This window comes from Chlorocebus sabaeus, chromosome 7 (genome assembly GCF_047675955.1).
Source record: "Chlorocebus sabaeus isolate Y175 chromosome 7, mChlSab1.0.hap1, whole genome shotgun sequence".
Taxonomy (NCBI): domain Eukaryota; kingdom Metazoa; phylum Chordata; class Mammalia; order Primates; family Cercopithecidae; genus Chlorocebus; species Chlorocebus sabaeus.
The window spans coordinates 68198895-68218409 of NC_132910.1; positions in this window are offsets into that span (position 1 = coordinate 68198895).

Genomic DNA, 19515 nt, shown 5'->3' on the forward strand with positions numbered 1-19515 from the left:
AGAAAGCTGTATAGAAAGCTGTATACAGTCATGTACATTTATTAGTTTTCCAGGTTGAAAGCTTCATGCGTTCTTTGTTCTTCCTCTCTTTGTATCAAGAAAACACCACCCAGCCCCCTACCCTGCCCCCACACACAATGGTGCTTCATATTATGACATTTTGTGGCATGATTATTTTTCCTGTCTACATCCTCATGTCATTGCTTCATTAATACTTTAAATAAACTGATTTTTTGCCATACATGGCTATTTTCAAGTTGTCATTTTGCCACTGAAGTTTGTTCTCTCTGCTGTGTGACAGATTAATACTGTTATCAATACACGTTTTTGAAATCAGTATTGTGGTTTTGAAATACTGATTTTGAAATCAGTATCTATGTATGTGGAATCATCAAATCATTTCTTCTCTAAAGGTGCACTTTCAAGTTCCTCGTTTTTTTGTTTTTCATGAAGAGTCAGTTTTTAAAACCTTGCCCAATTTACTTAAATTTTTTGTGCCTTGATTTTCTTATCTATGAAATGGACTGTATGAGTAAATTGAATGAGAAAACCTGTATGTAGTACTAAGCACAGAACTTAAGCTTTCCTCTTGGGGCAGTTACCTTATGGAGAGCTGAGGTCCTTGTCATGTCTCCTTGAGTATTGATGGGTTCCATAATGTCTTTTGCTGATAAAAAAATATATACTCTCTACTAATTTCCCAGCCCAGGCGATTTTTCACTTCTTGTCTCTTGATATGCTATGTCTAGGAGTTCTGAGTTGGTATGTATATTTTCTCACTATCTTGAGACTACGATGTTGGAGAGGCCATGTGTGTGCGGTCTAGCCCACAGTCCCAGCTGAGCCTAGGATTCGAGGCATTTCCACCAAGACATCAGACATGTAAATGAGGCAGTCATGAATGTTCTACAGCACTACCACAGAGACTTGTGATATTATGTGCACCAGAAGAATTTTCTAGCCAAGTGCTACCTGCATTCCTGACTCACAGTATCTTGAGATATAAGGAACTGATTATTGTTATAAGACACTCAGTTTTGTGTAGTAATAGATACAGGAAAACTGACATATAGAAATAAAATGGCTTTTGTATCCTGTGACTTTAAATCACTTATTAATGTTTAAAATTTTCTGTACATATATACATCCTTTATACATATTTAGAATATTCTGAATATACATGTAATTTTCTACATATATATTCAGTTACCCGAGAATAATGGCTTTTATTTCAAACTTTTCAATATTATTCATTAATCTGCCTTCTTGCAGTGATAGAGGCCTTTGGTAAAAAATTGAATTAATGTGGTTATATCAGAAGAATAATATTCTTTTTGACTTCAGAGGGAAAGGTATTGAGAATACTCTATTGAGGATGACATTTATTTTAGTTTTTTTTTTGGAGACACACTCTATCAGATTAAAAATGATCTGCTCTATTTCTAGATTCCTAAGATTTTTTTTAATTAAGAAAATCTCTTGAATTACTACTTTACAAACAATAGTTGTATATTGTGTCTCTTCTCTCTCCAATATGGAAGCACTATAAAGTTTTACACGTTAATTATGTTTATTGCTATAACTTTAGTAACTAGAACAATGCCTGTTGAATAAATCTTGTTGAATACATGTATAAACAACTAAGAAAATATTTGAGTTTGTGAATCCCAAACTTCATGTTTTCTATTAATGTATCTGTGGAACTACTAATCAAATTTGAAGATGTGAAAACTGCTGTAAATATTAGGTTGAATAAAATCTTATCTTAAAGGCAGTTAACAGTATGAAATATTACAAGTCTGAGAGTGACAAAATTTCACAATTGAATTGATCTATCTATAATAAATTACAGTACAACCATACAATGGAATATTATGTAATTATTAAAAATATAGACCCACTAATATATAGTTGATAAAGAATTAGCTCCAAAAATCTTAAAAAAGACAAATAAAATAAGGCATGGTATAATGACTAGACCATAATGCTATTTGTATATACAAAGTATATATGCCTAATTCTAGATTCTTCCACCTACTTTGTAGTTTAGGAAACTAAGTTATGGAGAGATTATATAACTTGTCAAAGTTCACATATCTAGTAAGTCTTTTTCATCTGTACATTTATCTGTTTACCTGTCTGTCAATATTCATTATAAGCTAGTGACATTGGCATCTCTTGTAAAGGGCACTGGGAAATGGAAGATGAAATAAAGAGATGACAGAGACTTAAACTTTGTATTGTTCTGCCTTTTGTATTTTTGAATTTGTATCTTATACATGTGTTAGCTATTTTAATAAATTACAAAAGTAGTTTTTTAAAATTGATGTTATGTTTAGATGTTTTTTATGACAAGACATGGTTTACTACCTTTGCACATACTTTTACAATTACCACTTCTCATATTGTCAGAGTTTTTCTGTTTGTATTTTTTGAGACCTTTTAAGGGCTTAATAAATGCAAGTATTGTTACAGTGCTGCTTATACACCAATAACATTGTTAAAACTTCCCTATGTATATGAATAATGCAAACATACTTTTATAATAAAAGAAGTCACATTTATTTTCACGGAATTTAATGAAACATGAGCTTGGTCCTAGTAAGTTTGATATTACATTTCAGTGAACACATGGGTTCAAATTTGAGATTTGTGGTGGTTGTAATTATAATTTTAAGAGGTCCTGAAGTCTTTACTGCCCTCAATTTCTCAAACCAAGTGAATGAAATAATACCTAGGAATGTCACAAAAATGCCATCCTTACAGTTCATTTAAAATATTTGAATATGTCCTTTTTCTCCCAGGAATAAAAATAACAATAAAAACACAATCCGAATAGTGATGTGTGAAATGTTCTTTTTAAGGAAACCCTCATGCTCTATTTTAATAGAAGTGAATACAAACTTAATAGCTATGCTTAAATATGCCTTCCTAACAAAAATGTTCCTTTGCTTGTAAAAATGTTTTTCTCAACAGCAATTGAATTTGGAAACATCTTTACCTCCTTATGCCTACACATATGGCCACCTTGCTCAAAAGAGATAAACACCTGCTGTACCCCAGATTATAAACGTAAATTGAAAAGTACTAAAAAGCTCTGGAATGCATTGATAAGGAGAGGAATTACTTGCAGACAACTTATATAATAAATTATGTAATGGCTTATGTTACTTTGGCTATAACCAGTGTTAAGGAAAAATTATTCCGATGCTTGTTAAAGCAGTAAGGCAGACACTCTTTTAGGACTATTGCATTAGGGGTCAAGACTATTGCGATAGTGGAGGGAGATCAGGTTCAATTCTGAATATAATCAAGACAGCTGGAGATGTATAGCCAAGGAGCAGAGTGGCAAGTTTGCTGCAGAGAAAATTACTAAGAAGAGACACCCAGGGTTGGGTGTTTATTGTTAAACTGACTTAACATGATTCTTGCTGAAGGCAGACAAGGGTGATCAGACATCAAGGGTGGGAGGATTCTCATTAAACTGACTTAGCGGGATTCTTGCTACAGTCAGTTAAACTGTAGCATGCTAGACTATGCAGGCCCAGCAAAGATGGAGGGCAAAACACAAGCTCTAATTGAAAAGAGGAGAGCAGGGAGTTTGTCCAAAGTTTGGTCATGGAGAGTTTGTTACAAAGCAAAATATGGCACATGCAACTGCAAATCAAAAGAATGTGAGGCATGCCCAGAGCACTCAGATTCCCTTACCATATGGGCCTGCCTGGCCTGCCAAACATGATGAACATTAACTTTGACTCCCTGCTTCTTTTGTGAGTGGGTTGAGCTGCTTTTGGTGTGCTACATAATGACCGTAAGGGAACACTTAACCTCTGAGGAAAACAAGGTAAAGCTATCTGCAAGGAGAAAACACTAGTCATGCCGGCTGAGAATACACAGCGAGTGGCCAAAGCATGGCAGAGACTATTCTCTAAGTACTGATTTTACATTACTTTCTAAATGTTGGTATGTTGCATTTTCATTTTCATTTGTCTTAAGATCTATTCTGACTTCCATTTTGACTTCTTCTTTGATCATTGGTTGTTCAGAAGTATGTGGCTTAATTTCCACATATTTATGACTTTTCCCATTTTTCTTTTGTCAGTGATTTCTAGTTTCTTACTACTGTGGTAACAGAAGAAAAAATTCTACTTATATGAAGTGTCTGAAATAGCCAAAATTATGGAAGCAGAGAATACAATAGTGACTCTAATGGGTTGGGGGATAAGGGAATGGGGAGTTTTCAGTGGGTATACAGTTTCAGTTATGCTAGAGGAATAAATTCTACAAATTTGCTGTACAATGTAGTGCCTATAGTTAACAATATGACATTGTTCATTTCAAAATTTGTTAAGTGGATTGATATTCTGTTAAGGTAGCTCCCTTTACCCCAAAAAGGGGAACACAAGAAAGGTGCTGGATTTGTTATCACATTGATTGTGTTGATGGTATCATGAGGCTTTGCATATGACCAAACTCATCATATTGTACACATTAGATATGTGCAGCTCTTTTTTCTATCAATTATAACTCAATAAAGATGTTAGGAAAATAAATGAGAAATGTCTTTAAGCAAAATAATATTGGTTTGTTTTTTTTTCTCTTGTTACTACCTACTTTTTGCCATCTCCACTCTAGGCCCTTGTTTTGACTTAGAGGTATAATTACTCAGGATAAAAAGAATAAATATGGCCCCGTTATGACCTTTCTTAAAATTCCTTGCTTATAGGATCATTTTGCAATTTTTGCAGATATTTATGTGGTAAGAGATTCTCCTTTGTTTACAACAGTTTTGTAAATGCCCCAATACAATTCTAATCACATAGTACTACTAAAGTCATAGCCTCAGTAACAACAAAACATTAAGGAATATTGTTTATAATATCTTAATTGTGACCTAATCACAAAATGATGACCTTGGATGCCTTGGCATTTTTTGTGTACTGGAGGTTGGGGAGGGGCAGGGAAGTGGATACAGTTTGCATCCATCCAAGGAGACTTAGAATGCTTGAAGAATGAATGACTTGGGCAAGAGTCATGGATACATGGACCCAGTTGTGTCAGTGCAGCAGGGTGGAAGAATAGTGGTTGCCCTTCATTGATTACTCACCATGTTCCAGGTACAGGGCTAAGCGATTTTTCTTATACTGCCTTATTGAATACTAAGAGGCAGAGAAAATATTGCCTCTGTTTCTAGATAACTAGCATAAAGATGTCCACAGTTACACATTTGAAAAGTAATCATAATTATATTTCAGTCTGAGCCTATGTTTGGTAATTTAGAAAACTACATTTTTAAATTTTTTGTTATTGTTTAGATGACAAAATATGGCTAAGGAAGCTGAATGGTAAGAGCTTGCTACTCTTCACCTATGGGGTTTTTATTTTCGAAATCGAAAAGTACAATTTATTAAAGCATCTAAAACAAAAAAAAATCAGGAACAAAGTTGAACAAAGATGTGCAATACTTATACACTGAAAATAACTGAACATTGCTGAGATAAATAAAAGAGTAAAAGTCATGGAAATAATTAGTATGGCATGGATTCAATGATGGGTCCTTTTTAATCAATGTATAAATTTAGTACTATCTTAATAAAAATTTTAGCATGTTTTTTAAATAATAATTGATAAGTTGTTTTAAAACATGTATATGGAAATAGAAGGGCCTTGGAATAATCAAAACAATTTTGGAAAAAAACAAAATTTGAGGACTCACACCATCTGATTTAAAGACTTATTAACCAAGACAGTGTTAATAATAAGAGACTGACTTTAGATTTTTCACGTATAAAATATTATTTTTTAAAAATTATGACAACTCTAAAAGAGAGGTTTATAATTTTCATTTTGAATAATGAAACTGGGAATTAGAAATAAGAGTGGGTTGCTGAAAATTATAAAGCTAGTTAGTGATAGACTCTGGGTTCAATTCTCAAATACCAGTCTTCAAGTTCTAGGTCAATTTCTGTCTTCAGGTTTCCCCTCTAAACTCCCAGTCCAGTTCCCAGGTTAAATACAGATTTTTTTTTTTTTTTCCTGATAATCTCTCTATGAAACAGATGAAGAAATACATGAGGAGCTACTGGTAAATGAAGTTGAAGCATTTTCTTCTTGGCTAAGTATTATTAATCATGTGCAGACAGAGAAACTATTGTACTGTGAAAAACAGAAATTCTGCTTTAGCTCCTGCTCACTAAACAAAACAAGCAGTTGCTTAGCCTATGATGATATTTCATTTTTAAAGTGTGTTAAGCCCTGTTTTACCAACTGTAGACTCTGAGAATGAGTATGGGTGTGAATGCTTCTCAATGAAAGAGAAGAAAGAACCCACAGGAAACAATAGGCTCCTTGGGAGTTTGAAAATGCAGTTCAAATCTCCAGTGGACATTTGGGTAAAAAAAATTTAAGGCCAATTATAAACAAAAGAATAACAGTCTATGATAAGAAAATCCTGTGCTTGTGTTTTCTATGTATCCACGGTCAATGCTCCTGACAAGCAGCTATTTATTTTAAAGATTCTCAGCAAACATATGCGGTTTATTATCCTTTTGCACTATATGGACATTTTGGGCTCCTGAGAAATGTATGTCTATTTAGAATTAGCTTTGAAAGTTCTTTTATTAGCTTCTTGTAAAAGGCCTAAATCATTCCTTTTTTTTTTTTTTTTTTTTTTTTTTTTTCCATTTGATAAGTACTATCCCCCTGGAAATGTAGCTTCACAGGTTGATTGCAAAATCCCCGCCCTCCCCAAATAGGCTATTTTAAATATAAAGTGAAAATTTTGATAGTTTGAGGATTTGTTAATATATAATAATTCTGAAACAAGAATTATATTCAGCATTAATGGTTAGAAAAGTCTAACCTTTTCTGTAGCATTAAATAAGAGAAATATTGAGGAAATAGGAAAACATTAGATTTGAATATAAATAATTATTACCTGTAAATTACATTCTTAATATAAAAATTGTACCTTAATTTTGGCAAAAAAATAGTAACATTTGGAAAACCATTGTTTGCAAATATCAAATGATAAACCTAATCAATAATGCTACTACAAATATTAGAAGAAATAAACCAATGTTTCTGAAAACATAAAATCTCACAGAAGACCCCATTCTTTTAGTGCTTTATTATCTGTCTTAAAATAATGTCTTTTGTTGCTCTTCTCTAGGTTCAGCAGAATATGGTAATATACACTAGCCAGAATGTCTATTCTCAGTTTGCAATATTTCAAGATTACAGAGTACATTTCCTTTTCTAATATAGAGAAAAAGATTATAGCATCAAAACACAATTTGAAATACATTGAAAGACTTGTTGACATAGGAATAGATAACATTTTAATTAGTTTGCTTGGCAGCTAGAGATTTTTAGGTAAATGAATCCTATCATTTTTTAATTTAGTAAAGCACTTTTTATAAAGACATGTTAGCTTACTTAAATTAAGTGACCAAGTTATTATGGAGGATTCAATGAATATAGGGCACATTCTTCCTAAAATCATTTTTCTTTAATAGTTACAAGTTAAAATAAAAAATAAACTATAGCGGTATTTGAAAGTTTCTAGCACTTTGTAGGTGTTCTGTAATAATCTCCAATAGGAGTTAACAAATACATAGTCCATGAAATATATTGCATGGTAGTCAAATGGATAAAACAGAATATGGTTAAGCTAGTGACTTTAAATTTTACAATAGGTTACAATTTTAAAAAAGAAAATGTTATATACATTGGATTCAATCATTTAAACAAGGAGACACAAGAAAATATTTTTGCTTTTTGTGGCCATACCAAGACCTTCAGTCAATTCTTTCTACTTCATCCAGTTAGATTCCTGCTTGCGTTGAATTCCTTATCAAGCTTGAGATGGGGCAAAGACTAGATGCGGGGGTCAAGTGGCATCAGCTCCCTGGCACAGTGTCTCAGAAAGGAATAGAACCTCCAGTTGCCTCTCTTCTTATTACCTAACATTACCCTCTTGGTATTGGTGCACACCTGAGGATTGACATGGACACAGGGGGAAGACAAGGTCTTGTAAATCTAGGCTGATTAAAAATAAAGCATGGAGTGGTTCCCTATGGAGTTTAAATTTTGTATGTAAAGGCCTTTAAAAAGTTATTCTTGGGTCTTAAAGCTGGTAAGAGGCTTATTTAAATTTTGAAAAGATTTGCATGTATAGCAAACAAACAAACAAACAAACAAAAGTTTAAATTAAAAATTTTCCAAATTATATGCTTAAAAAATGGGAGAAGAGGGAAGACTCTTCCCTTATTTTGAACAAAGATAATTCAGTTTCTTTTTTTTTTAATTTGTATTTACCTTTACAGAATCTATATTTAGTAGGCATAAAATACAGTCCCTTGGGAAAATTATAATTTTAAACTTTATGTAGAAGAACTATTACTATGACTTTCTGTATATGTAAATATTTTCTGATCAAAATGTGCTGCAATCAAATAAGCTAATAGAAAACCATTAAACACATTACTTAAACATGTAATACATTATAATAATTATGGAAGCCTTATATTTATTGAAGATATACATTTAGCTAAGAAATATATATTTTGTATATTACATAGAAATATACATATAGAAAACATTTTTTATAAAACAAAATATTAAGTTAAATTATCTTTCTCTGAAAGAAAACCATACATACTTCGGATTTGCATGGATATTTTTAATTACCTTTAAGTATGCATCAGGAAATCAGAACATTCAAATTGAAAATATGAATTAAGATTAAACTAGATAGACTTTTTATAATGTCCATTCCTTTTTACTTGGAAAAAGTCAAGTTAAAGTTGCATATTTACTAGAGATGTACACCAGTTTCTTAAAACTTTCAAAGCATTTTCATTTCTAACATAGCAGCAGTAACATATTGTTAATATAACCTTAGATTTTGACGTTAATAAACACGTGACAAACATAGCACAGGCTGTGAACAATCTTCTATTGTTGATTTACGTTAATAGAGATAGGCAGTTATTTCCTGCCAAGGCTGAATTTGTTCTGATGTGTTTTAAGATGCACAGTTGGAAATGCTCTGCACTTTCATTAAAACTATTTTGCAAATTACTGTTCCTCTGGGATCATAAATAACAATATCCAAACTGTGACATAAACATTAAATATTTTTCTTTCTGCTTTTAAAGAACAAAACACAATTTTATATATTATACAATTGACCCATTTGAAGTATATAGTTTAATGGACTTATAAAACTGTCTATAAACATGTAACTGCCAAGAGTACTATTAAGATATAGACAATTATACCACTCTAAAAAGCTTTCTCCTGCTTTGCAGTTGATACTGCCCCCCCTGCCCCACACCTGCTGCCAGGCAAGACTAATGTGCTTGCCCTTTTGTATAATTTTATGTAAATGAAATCATATGTTCTTTTACAATTTGTTACTTTCAGTTAACATAATGTCTCTAAGATTAATGTAGGTTGTTCTATGTATTTTGTTTTCCTTTTTATCACCACGTGGTGTCCTACAGTAAGTTTAAGTCATATTTATTTTTCCCATTCACTGGTAGATGGACATACGAGTTTCTTGCACTTTTGGGTCATTATAAATAAAGCTGCTATAAATATCCAAATACATATCTGTGTGAAGGTATATTTTCATTTCCCCTTGATAAACACCTATAAATGGAACTGCTGATTTGTATGATAAGCCTATCTTTTGCTTTATATGATACATCTACATTGCTTTCAAAGATGACAAACATTTTGGACACCCACCAACACTGTATGAGACTTTGATTTATACTCACCAATGTTGAGTGTTTTAACTTTAACCATTTTAGCATATGTACGTGTAGTTACATCTTGTCACTTTAATTTATATTTTTCCATAGGCTAGTGATGTTGTGCATCCTTTTATGTAACAATGAGCATTTTTCTATGTAACAATTGACCATTTTATTGTATATCTTTCTTTTTATAGTGCTTATTCAAGTATTTACTGATTTTTTAAACATGTATTTTAGGTTTTGGGGTACCTGTGAAGGTTTGTTAAATAGATTAACTTGTGTCATGGAAGCTCGTTGTACAGATTATTTCATCACACTGGTACTAAGCCTAGTACCCAATATTTATTTTTTCTGCTCTTTTCCTTCCTTCCACTCTCCATCCTCAAGTAGACTCCAATAGCTGTCGTTCCCTTCTTTGAGTTCATTAATTGTCATTATTTAGCTCCCACTTTTTATAAGTGAGAACATGTGGTATTTGGTTATCTGTTTTTGTGTTAGTTTGCTGAAGGTAATAGCCCCCATCTCCATCTATGTTCCCCCAAAAGGAATGGTCTCATTCTTTTTATGGCTGCATAGTATTCCATGGTATATATATACACTTTTTCTTCATTCAGTCTGTCATTGATGAGCATTTAGTTTGATTCCATATCTTTGCTATTGTGGCTAGCATTGTAGTGAATATCCACATGTATGTGTCTTTATGGTAGAATGATTTCTATTCCTCTGACTATAAACCCAGTATTGGGGTTGCTGGGTCAGAGGGTGGCTCTGCTTTTAGCTCCCTAGGGAATCAACATATTGCTTTCCACAATGGTTGAAATAATTTACTCTCCGATCAACAGTGTATGTGCTCCCTTTTCTCTGAAACCTTGCCAGCATCTGTTATTTTTTGACTTTTTAACAATAGTCATTTTGACCGCTGTGAGATGGTATCTCATTGTGTTTTTGATTTGCATTTCTCTACTTGCTAATTTTTAATTGAGTTGTTCTACTATTAATTTTGACGTATAAGAGTTCTTTCCATATTCTGAACAGAAAACTGTTGTAGGATTAGCAAAAATTTCTTTCAATTGCTTTTCTATGTACTTAGCTATGTATTTAAAAAGCAAATATTTTTAATGTAGGTGAAGTATATTTTATCAATTTTGTGTTTTTTATTTTGTGTATTGTCTAACAAATCTTAGTCAAATCCAATTTTCAAAGATTTTTTCTGTGTTTTTACCTTTTTATCGATTTCTGTATATGAAAGGAAAAGTTTAGAAGATTTATAAAAACTCATTTTTATGTTAAGTTTTTACTACTTTAGAAATGTTTAGGGAATTATAAAACATTTTAAGAAAAATTAGCTTAGGAAAAGCAATGTATTGAATTAGACATGTTACCAATAATTACAACGAAAAGTGACACTGTTTCTCTGTTATTTTTCTTTAAGATTTTCTTAAAAGTTACAAAATGATATATCTTATAATTGTAGGATACATATATATATTGCAATTACAAGATGATGTATTATAGTATGCCTTTCTTTGGAGGATTGTGTTAGTCAAAGAAAATTGATAAGAATATAATGATGTAGAAAGATTGATAATTATATAAATCACTTGAATTAATTTATAATAAAAATAACCTAAATAAGACTGTGGGATTGATAAACACTATCTACAGATTAACTATTCTGAGATCTTCTCCAAGAAATTTTCTATAGTGCTGTCATATTTTCTTACAGGTTTCTTTAGAAGTAAACTCTTATTTAAAGAAAATATCCATATAACTGTGTCACACTATGATGTTATGTAAGGAAGTTGTCACTGGGGATTTACTTGGTAGAGTTTTGGCCTACATTTACTGTAATTTAGATCTTTTAAGAAATACTATCTTCAATCTTCTGTAAATGTATTTATATCTCTAAATAGATATGCCAGTACCTCTCACAAAATAGCTTACAGGATTTTCATATACCATATTATTACATCAAAACCAATTGAAATCAGATATTTATTTTTTAAAAGAGGGGCAACTGATCGCTATTAAGTTTTATAATACCTACATATTCCTTGTGATTTGAGAGGTGGTTTCGTATATAGGAAATTTAAAAATTAATTGTTTATGAATGCCTAACAATAAATGATGAAGGTAAGAGAACAAGGACATGAAGAATTTTCCATTTCTCACTGATACATGACAAATTAATATCAATATTTATGGCATATTTCATTTTCCAAAGATGGTCATATATATCTTCTCACATGCTATTTTAAAAATGTGACTGATACTCCTTCATTCAGAAGGTGAAATCTATTCCCTTCTCTGGAATCTGAGTTGGTGATGCAATTGCTTCTCTCCATAGAAAATAGTGGAAAGTGAATTCCATATGATTTAAATGCTAGGCCTTAAAAATGTCATTTCCTACCTGTTTTTTACTTTCACTGGATACATGATCATGAAAGCCATTCATCGTACTGTGGACTAGTCTGAACCAGCCCCTCTGGAGAGACCACTTGTCAAGGCACAATGGATATGAACTGAATCTCAACAACCAACATCAACCATCAAAAGATATGCAAGTAAATGACCCTTCAAAAGAGGCCCTAGTCTTTGGGTCTCACGGTTGAGGCCATAGACATGATGGAGCAGAGAGAAACTATCTCTGCAATGCCCCATCTGAAATCTTGACCACAGAATACATGAGCATGATAGATGATTGTTTCATAAAACGAAATTTTATAGTAATTTGTTTTTCACCATTCATGACACTTAACCATACAATTAATTTATGTGTATATATTAGTAAGCTTTGTCTCACTAAGTAGAATAAACCATTTAAGTCCAAAAATTTGCCCGTCTCTGAATCACATAAGCTGATAAATGGAACTATTAAAAGTCTTAATCCTTGCCATAGCTTTTGATGGTTCTGGTGGACACACCCTTTCTATTTCAGTTTTTTTCTGATATCACCAACCTCCTCTAGTTTTGATTAGTGGAAATCAAATGCAGTACCATTGTAAAGAGCACCTTTGATCTAAGTAAAATTCCAACTTAGAAAAAGGCTCCATCTTATATTTCATAGGGCACTTTTGCCAACAAGACTAGATGTTTTGCCTAGTAAACAAAGACTGCTTCCAACCAGATAAGGACATAGCAAAGCACATTCCTCCACTGTCAGCCCTCAGCAGAGGACTCTGTGGCCATAAAAAGTACAGGACTTCACCATCTCAAGACAGCTGTCTTAACAGACAGTCTTGCTGTCACTCGTGATAAGCACCCAACATCTGCCACAAAAACTCTGTCCACATCAAACACTCTGCCTTGTAAGACTGATAGACTACCCAGCCAGACAAAGATATTATTTTTGTCTACATTGCTCTCCCTGGACTGGTTTGCTAACCCTTTTCCCTATTCCTTTTCTCTTGATGTTAAATGTTACTTTGTTGTGGAATGTTTAATCTGCTTACATCATTTACATATTGATCAACTATACTATTATGCGTGTTTTGCAATATTGACTGACTAGTAGAGTGGCTTGAGCTCGTGTATCCATAGCTCTGACTACTGAGTGAATGGGAAGTACTAAAGAGAATTGCTTCCTTGGAAACTCCATGTAGCTTGTGGCTTTTGTAATTGAAACAGCATCAATACAAGTCTCACCTTGTAGAAAGACACAAACATTCAAGGACCCAGAGAATAGGCGTAATCCAGGACCCTGAAATCATGACTTTTCTGGGAGAGAATGCCTACTTTTGGAAAGTAAATTCTCCATAACTAGAAAGAAAGAAGAAGGAAATGGGTAGTTGATACTGCTTTCTTACCTCCATAGGTAATCTTAATTTTCTTAATGTATTTTGGGTTGGAAAGTGAAGATATGCAAAAACTACTTTACCATACATCTTGCACAAGAAGCATAGTGGAAATAAACTGAATTTTTAAGGTAGAGATAAGTAATCTTTCTCTTTCATGTTATAGCTATGTGATTTAGGGCAACTTATCTGACATTTTGAAAAGTTACTTTACATATTTGTGCAATGAGGTCAGTAGACTTATTTTATAGAGGTGCTATTGAGTAATAAATGATATTGCAAATGTAAAATGTTTAGCATGATACAAAACTGGACTCGATATAAAACAGATGAGTGAAATAGTTGCTGATGATAATCTAAGATGCACTCCTTCCTTCTTCTCTTTGTATGTTTCTCTTTCCCTAGTAGGTCTTATCTAGTCCTGTGTCTTCAAAATCATCTGTATGTAAAACTTACACATCACATCAGAATTACCAGGCAAAAATAAGGAAGTATAATGGAAACAAATATGATATAACCTTAGCTGAATAGGGAAATAGGTGAAGAGGAAAAGAAACATGGACATAAAAATTATAGGGACTTTATTATCTGGAGAACGGGGTTTGGAAAAGCAGAATTCTGCATATGAAAAATAGATTATTTTAAATTACAAAGCAGAAGTTTCAAAAGGCACAATTCGTTTGTTTGGAAAAGAGAAATGTCATCTTAGGGTAGGAAAAGGAAACAAATCACTGTAAGTATAAAAATTCAAGTGGAAATATTCTTTGATAAGGGAGAATGGTGGTGGAGTAAAATGGCAGTTTGAAGCCTGGTAGATTTAATACTGGTGATCTCCTGGAAGCTGATAAACATTTGAAACTCACAGTGCTCAGCTAAGCCTTGAAGCATCGGATGATACTCTGGTGTGAGGTTAAAGTTCCTTTCCACTTGGCTTACAGGGGTGAGAACCAGTATCAGTATGCAGAAACCAGGAACTGGCCATAGAACTTTGTGAACCAGCAGAGTGCATTTATGAGGTGGCATACCAAAGCAGTGTTGTAAGCCTTGTGCAGATGACTGGCCAAGAAGCGTGATCTTACTTGAGAATCTATAGGTGATAGTAATTTAACACAGTAGTTTAACCTGATTGTATACTTGCTTTATCAGAAGGAGTAAAGATATATTTTTCTGTCACTTGACTTCTAGTAAAACAGATGCAATTTCTGAAGCACAACAGAAAAATATGGCAGATTGTCACATACTTTTTATTTCTTGTGATCTTAGGTTGATATAAAATTAAAACTGTAGGTAACATAAAAATGATTTTTCAATTTTTCTTAATAAAATTTACAAACTATAGCTTCTGTGTAAGTATATTTCATACTTCATTTTTCATTTCTGTAATCTTTCTGACTCCTTTTTCTGTTAATCGTTGTGTACAATAAAAGAAAAAACATTTTCCTTTTTCAGTGAATGTTGACATTTTTCTTCTCATTAAAATCATCTTGAAATTCTCTCATTCTAATTGTATACGCAATTTGCATTCTAATTAATTTTCTTTTAGTTTTCACAGCCAAAGTTTGTGTTATTTTTCATTATTCTCAGAAAAATTTCTACTTTTTGTGTGTTTGATTTCCTATAGAGCAGTAACTTTTCAAATATTGCTATACATTGGAAACTCTGGCATGCTCAGATATCACCCATAGGTATTCTAATTTATTTAGTAAACCTCTTTTCTGAGACTTTTTACCCTCATTAGGTAGTTTTAGTGGTTTGAATGTTCACAGAAGGATGAGAATAAATGAATTAGAGTATTTTCATTTTGAGAAATGTTATGGACCCCAAGTGGTTTTAATATGGCTGTAAGATACAGATAGGAATGGGAATAATGATATTATAATATTTACATTAGAATATTCAATTAGAGATTAGAAATTACCATGATTTACTACTCCTTCTTTCACTCTGCTTTTCATACAAGTGAAAAATCTTACACTGGGATTTATTCAGCACTATTCCAAAGTTCCACTGTATAGGTTATGCAGATGCCAGCTTCTGCTAATGCTTGTCTAGAACAGAGCATTTACTACATAAGCTATTTAGCAACAGCACATTAGAACTTTACATGGTCTCTTTTATTTCGTGTTAGTTTTCCATGTATTTTGAGTGATGAATTACAGGCTCTTTATGATACATTGATCATTAAATACAGGTTCTTTTCTCAATAAAATATAGTGGGAACAAATTGAATTTCATATGGTTGGGCACCTGGTAGGAGCCTGCTGAAAATCTTGTCTGTTTTTGTTTATACAGAGTTATTGAAATGACTTTTGTGTATAAACAGTCACATATGGCCACATTGATTCAGTTTTAAACACTTGCAAAGGTTGCTACAAAAATCTTAGGTACAACTTGATTTATTTCTGGATTGCTTTCATGCCACCTGCTGACTGACAACACTAATAGAGTTTTTCCTTATAATGTTGTGTTTCAGAATAACTAAATTTGTTTACTATCCCTAGCAAAGGTAATGCTGAAAAGGCAAATGCTGTTTCTTTTGATCGTTTGCATATAAAAGTTACAATACCTGTTCTTTCATTCCAGGTTATAATTTTCGTTTGCTCAATTACTGCTTCATTTCTTCCTTTAATGATTATTTTCTTAGATTACTGATGTGTTCAACACTTCACTATACATACAGAGCCATGGAAGGTACTATGAAACATTTTTCTGATAGCTCAGAGACATCCAATCTGTTTTGCCAGTAGGATATTTGTAGATTCCACCTCTACTTTCTCAGACTGGAAAACTGCCAGTGGCAGATACGTTTATTAGAGAAAATGCCTGCTGTGTTTATGGAAACCTAATATGCATTGAGCTGATGTCAACATATTAACTTCTCATTTAGTTACTGAAATATATAACGCATACGCAAAAAAGTTAATGTGAATGAAAGAGCAAATAATTTTTAATAAGATAAATCTAAAGTAGAATCTTGTCACTAGGTTTACAATGCTGAATGGCAGTTGATGAGGGATTAATTTTTCCTAAACCTAAACAGTAGAGTTATTTTGAGGATTAGATCAGACAGTTTATTAAAATTTTTCAGTAAGGGACTCAAAAATCTCAGATGATGCTAATAGCATCAGTTAGTGTTATTGGTATTAACTAGTAGAGTATAATCTACTTACTTTGAATGTTTCTCCCTGAAATATAAATCTTGTCGTCTATCTAGGTGAGCTGAACTGATTATTTGTTTTCTTTTCTCTCTCCCTGTAGACTTAGAGTAAAGCTGTTCAACATTATAGCTACTTTATTTTCAGATTTTTTACTCTGGAAGAGAGAAGGGCAAGTGTTGTCTCATATCTATTATTATTAAACATTTCAACTACATTTACACCTTTGATCCAAATCCTATCCCTCTATGGTTTCAAAATGTATCCATAAATTTGCTTTTTAACTCATATACAAGTTACAAAGATGACTTCTGTCCCTATTTTCCTTTTTTGAGTAAAGAGGTGCCAACAAGTTCTTAACTTTCAGAGTTACTAGGACTTCTGAAAACTATAAAAACTGGAATAGATATGGCAACCACAGGAGATTGATCCTGAAAAGAATCCATAAGTAGGCTAATTTTATCATGAGAACATATACTATTAGTTGTTATCTTTCACTTAATTCATTTTAAGAAAATGTTAAATATCCAAATCTGTTTAACCATGATTCACGTATTAGTTGTGTCTTAAACTAAAGGTGTGTGTTTCATGAAAATGTGACTAATTTATTTACAACTCAAATAATTGCATGAGTGCTTTTCTTTGAGACAATCATATAACTTATTATATGATACAGTCTCAAATAAGATTTGTCAAGAACTGTATATGGTCTTAAATTTTAATCTTCTTCTCAAACTAAAATATTAGGATACTACAATTGTAATGGTAATAGAACTCACATGACTCACGGATCAGAGATGGGGAATAGCTTTGTTTTTTACTAATAGTAACAATAGTTGCCAGAGTGTCCACATATGTGCTGGCACCCCAGTCTCCAATTCATACAGAGTGAAGAGGTGCAGATGATACCAGAACCTGCACTGGGGTCTGTTACAGAAAAATAATCTTGAGAATAGAGAATCTGAATTTTTATAATGAGAGCTAAGTTTCCCTGACCTTTGCTTTAATGAGAGACATTACTCTTTATAAACTAGACAGTAAACAAACCTTCCCTTTTATTCAGAGGAAGACACAATCTCTTCCAAAGCTGTTTGTTAGAAAACAATTAGTTCCTTTTATGGTAATAGATGCAGAAATGTGAGACATTTGGAGAATTGTCTCTCAACAATGTTTACTGCTAGTTTCCATACCACTCTTGGCTTCTGGTAATTTTTTTCCCTAAGTATATAACTTAGTTAGCCTTACTGATGAATCTGATCAATGATGGTTGGACAAAATATGTTTAGTTGGTCTTCCACAATATTTAATTAAAATTACTATCAACAGGACTCCAATAAGCAGAATAGGGCCAATGTGTGTTATCGGCCTCAACCACACAGGCAGGTGCCCGAACCCAACCAACTTAGAAAGTCTTATAAACCATCAGGATGGACCTTAGAAATCCAGGTATCTTTCTCCTTAAGTTTGGATTGGCCTTTTCACTTGGAATGAGGCATTAACGTAGGTACGACAAGATATATTCAGCATTGCACTGGCCCATTCTTAGCTTCCATGGAGGAAGTTTAGGGCAATTCCATTATTTGTGACATTGGCCAGTTCAACAATATTAGAGTTGAGGCTTGCCAGAATATCTTATAAGCCAAAGTTATATCATTAATCACTCCAACTAAAGTAAGAACTAAATTTTGCAACAGCTTTTCTAATTGTATGGGTATCAACATAGGGAATGCTTTTCACATAGTGTGCATAAATAGTTGATTATTTCTCCAGAAAATTCCTTAGTTAGCTAAGGATAACTTCAATTTGAAGACGCCTCTACAGTCACCAGAGTGCTACACATAGAGCCCTGCACATCTACTGGTGATATTTTATTAAACACTTTAAGGTCTTTTGTGACAACCCTAAAATGCAAGTCATCATGTTTTCATGAGAAAGGCCCATTAAAACTTTGCATCCACACAAGAAGTACAATAGTTTTGGAGAACACAGTGATCCTGGAGATAAAATGTGCTTTGCAATTGTTGTGAACCCCTCACCTAAAAAAGATCTGTAACACTTGGGGTTATGAGTTGGTAGTACTTTCAACTTGCCTCCTCATTTGTTGGTCTGCATGTAACAGACCGCACTACATATGGTGTCTTAGGGTCACCAGAGATTTCAAATAATTGAGCTCAGTCCTTATTTTTAGAGGAAGTCGTTTAGGGATGGGGTGATGGCAAGTCCAAGGGTCAGTTAAATTTAAGATTTTAATAATAGTGTTGGAGAGTTCTCCAGGGCTTTTTCCTTCCTGAAGAAGGCTCCTGTGGCTATTGTGAAAGAGATCATTAACGTTCCTCTGTCCCTGTGTGCCTTCTGGTGTCTAGGTCGTTCATACCTAAAGTGCTGGAGTTTCCCACTCTCCCTGCCATTAATCAGCATGTGTCATTCCAATAATTGCAACTTTACTGTCATTCTAATAATTACTTCACTGTTGCAATTATTGGAATGACATATGATGATTAACGGCAATGATTAATTCTCATGATCCCTATTTGCACCAAAACTTTGTGACAGGAAGGATCAGGTGCAAGTGGAACAAGAATATTATTATAAATCTTACAGAGACCCACTATATTCCCCATGCAGACCTACCTGAACCAAAACACACACACACACACACACACACACACACACACACACACACACACACATATTATGCCAAGGGATGTTCAGGAAAGAATGTAGGATTTCCAAAGAGGTTTATAGAATCCTTCTCCACTTGTGTCCTAATCATTGCCCAGGAAGGATATAGAAAGGATA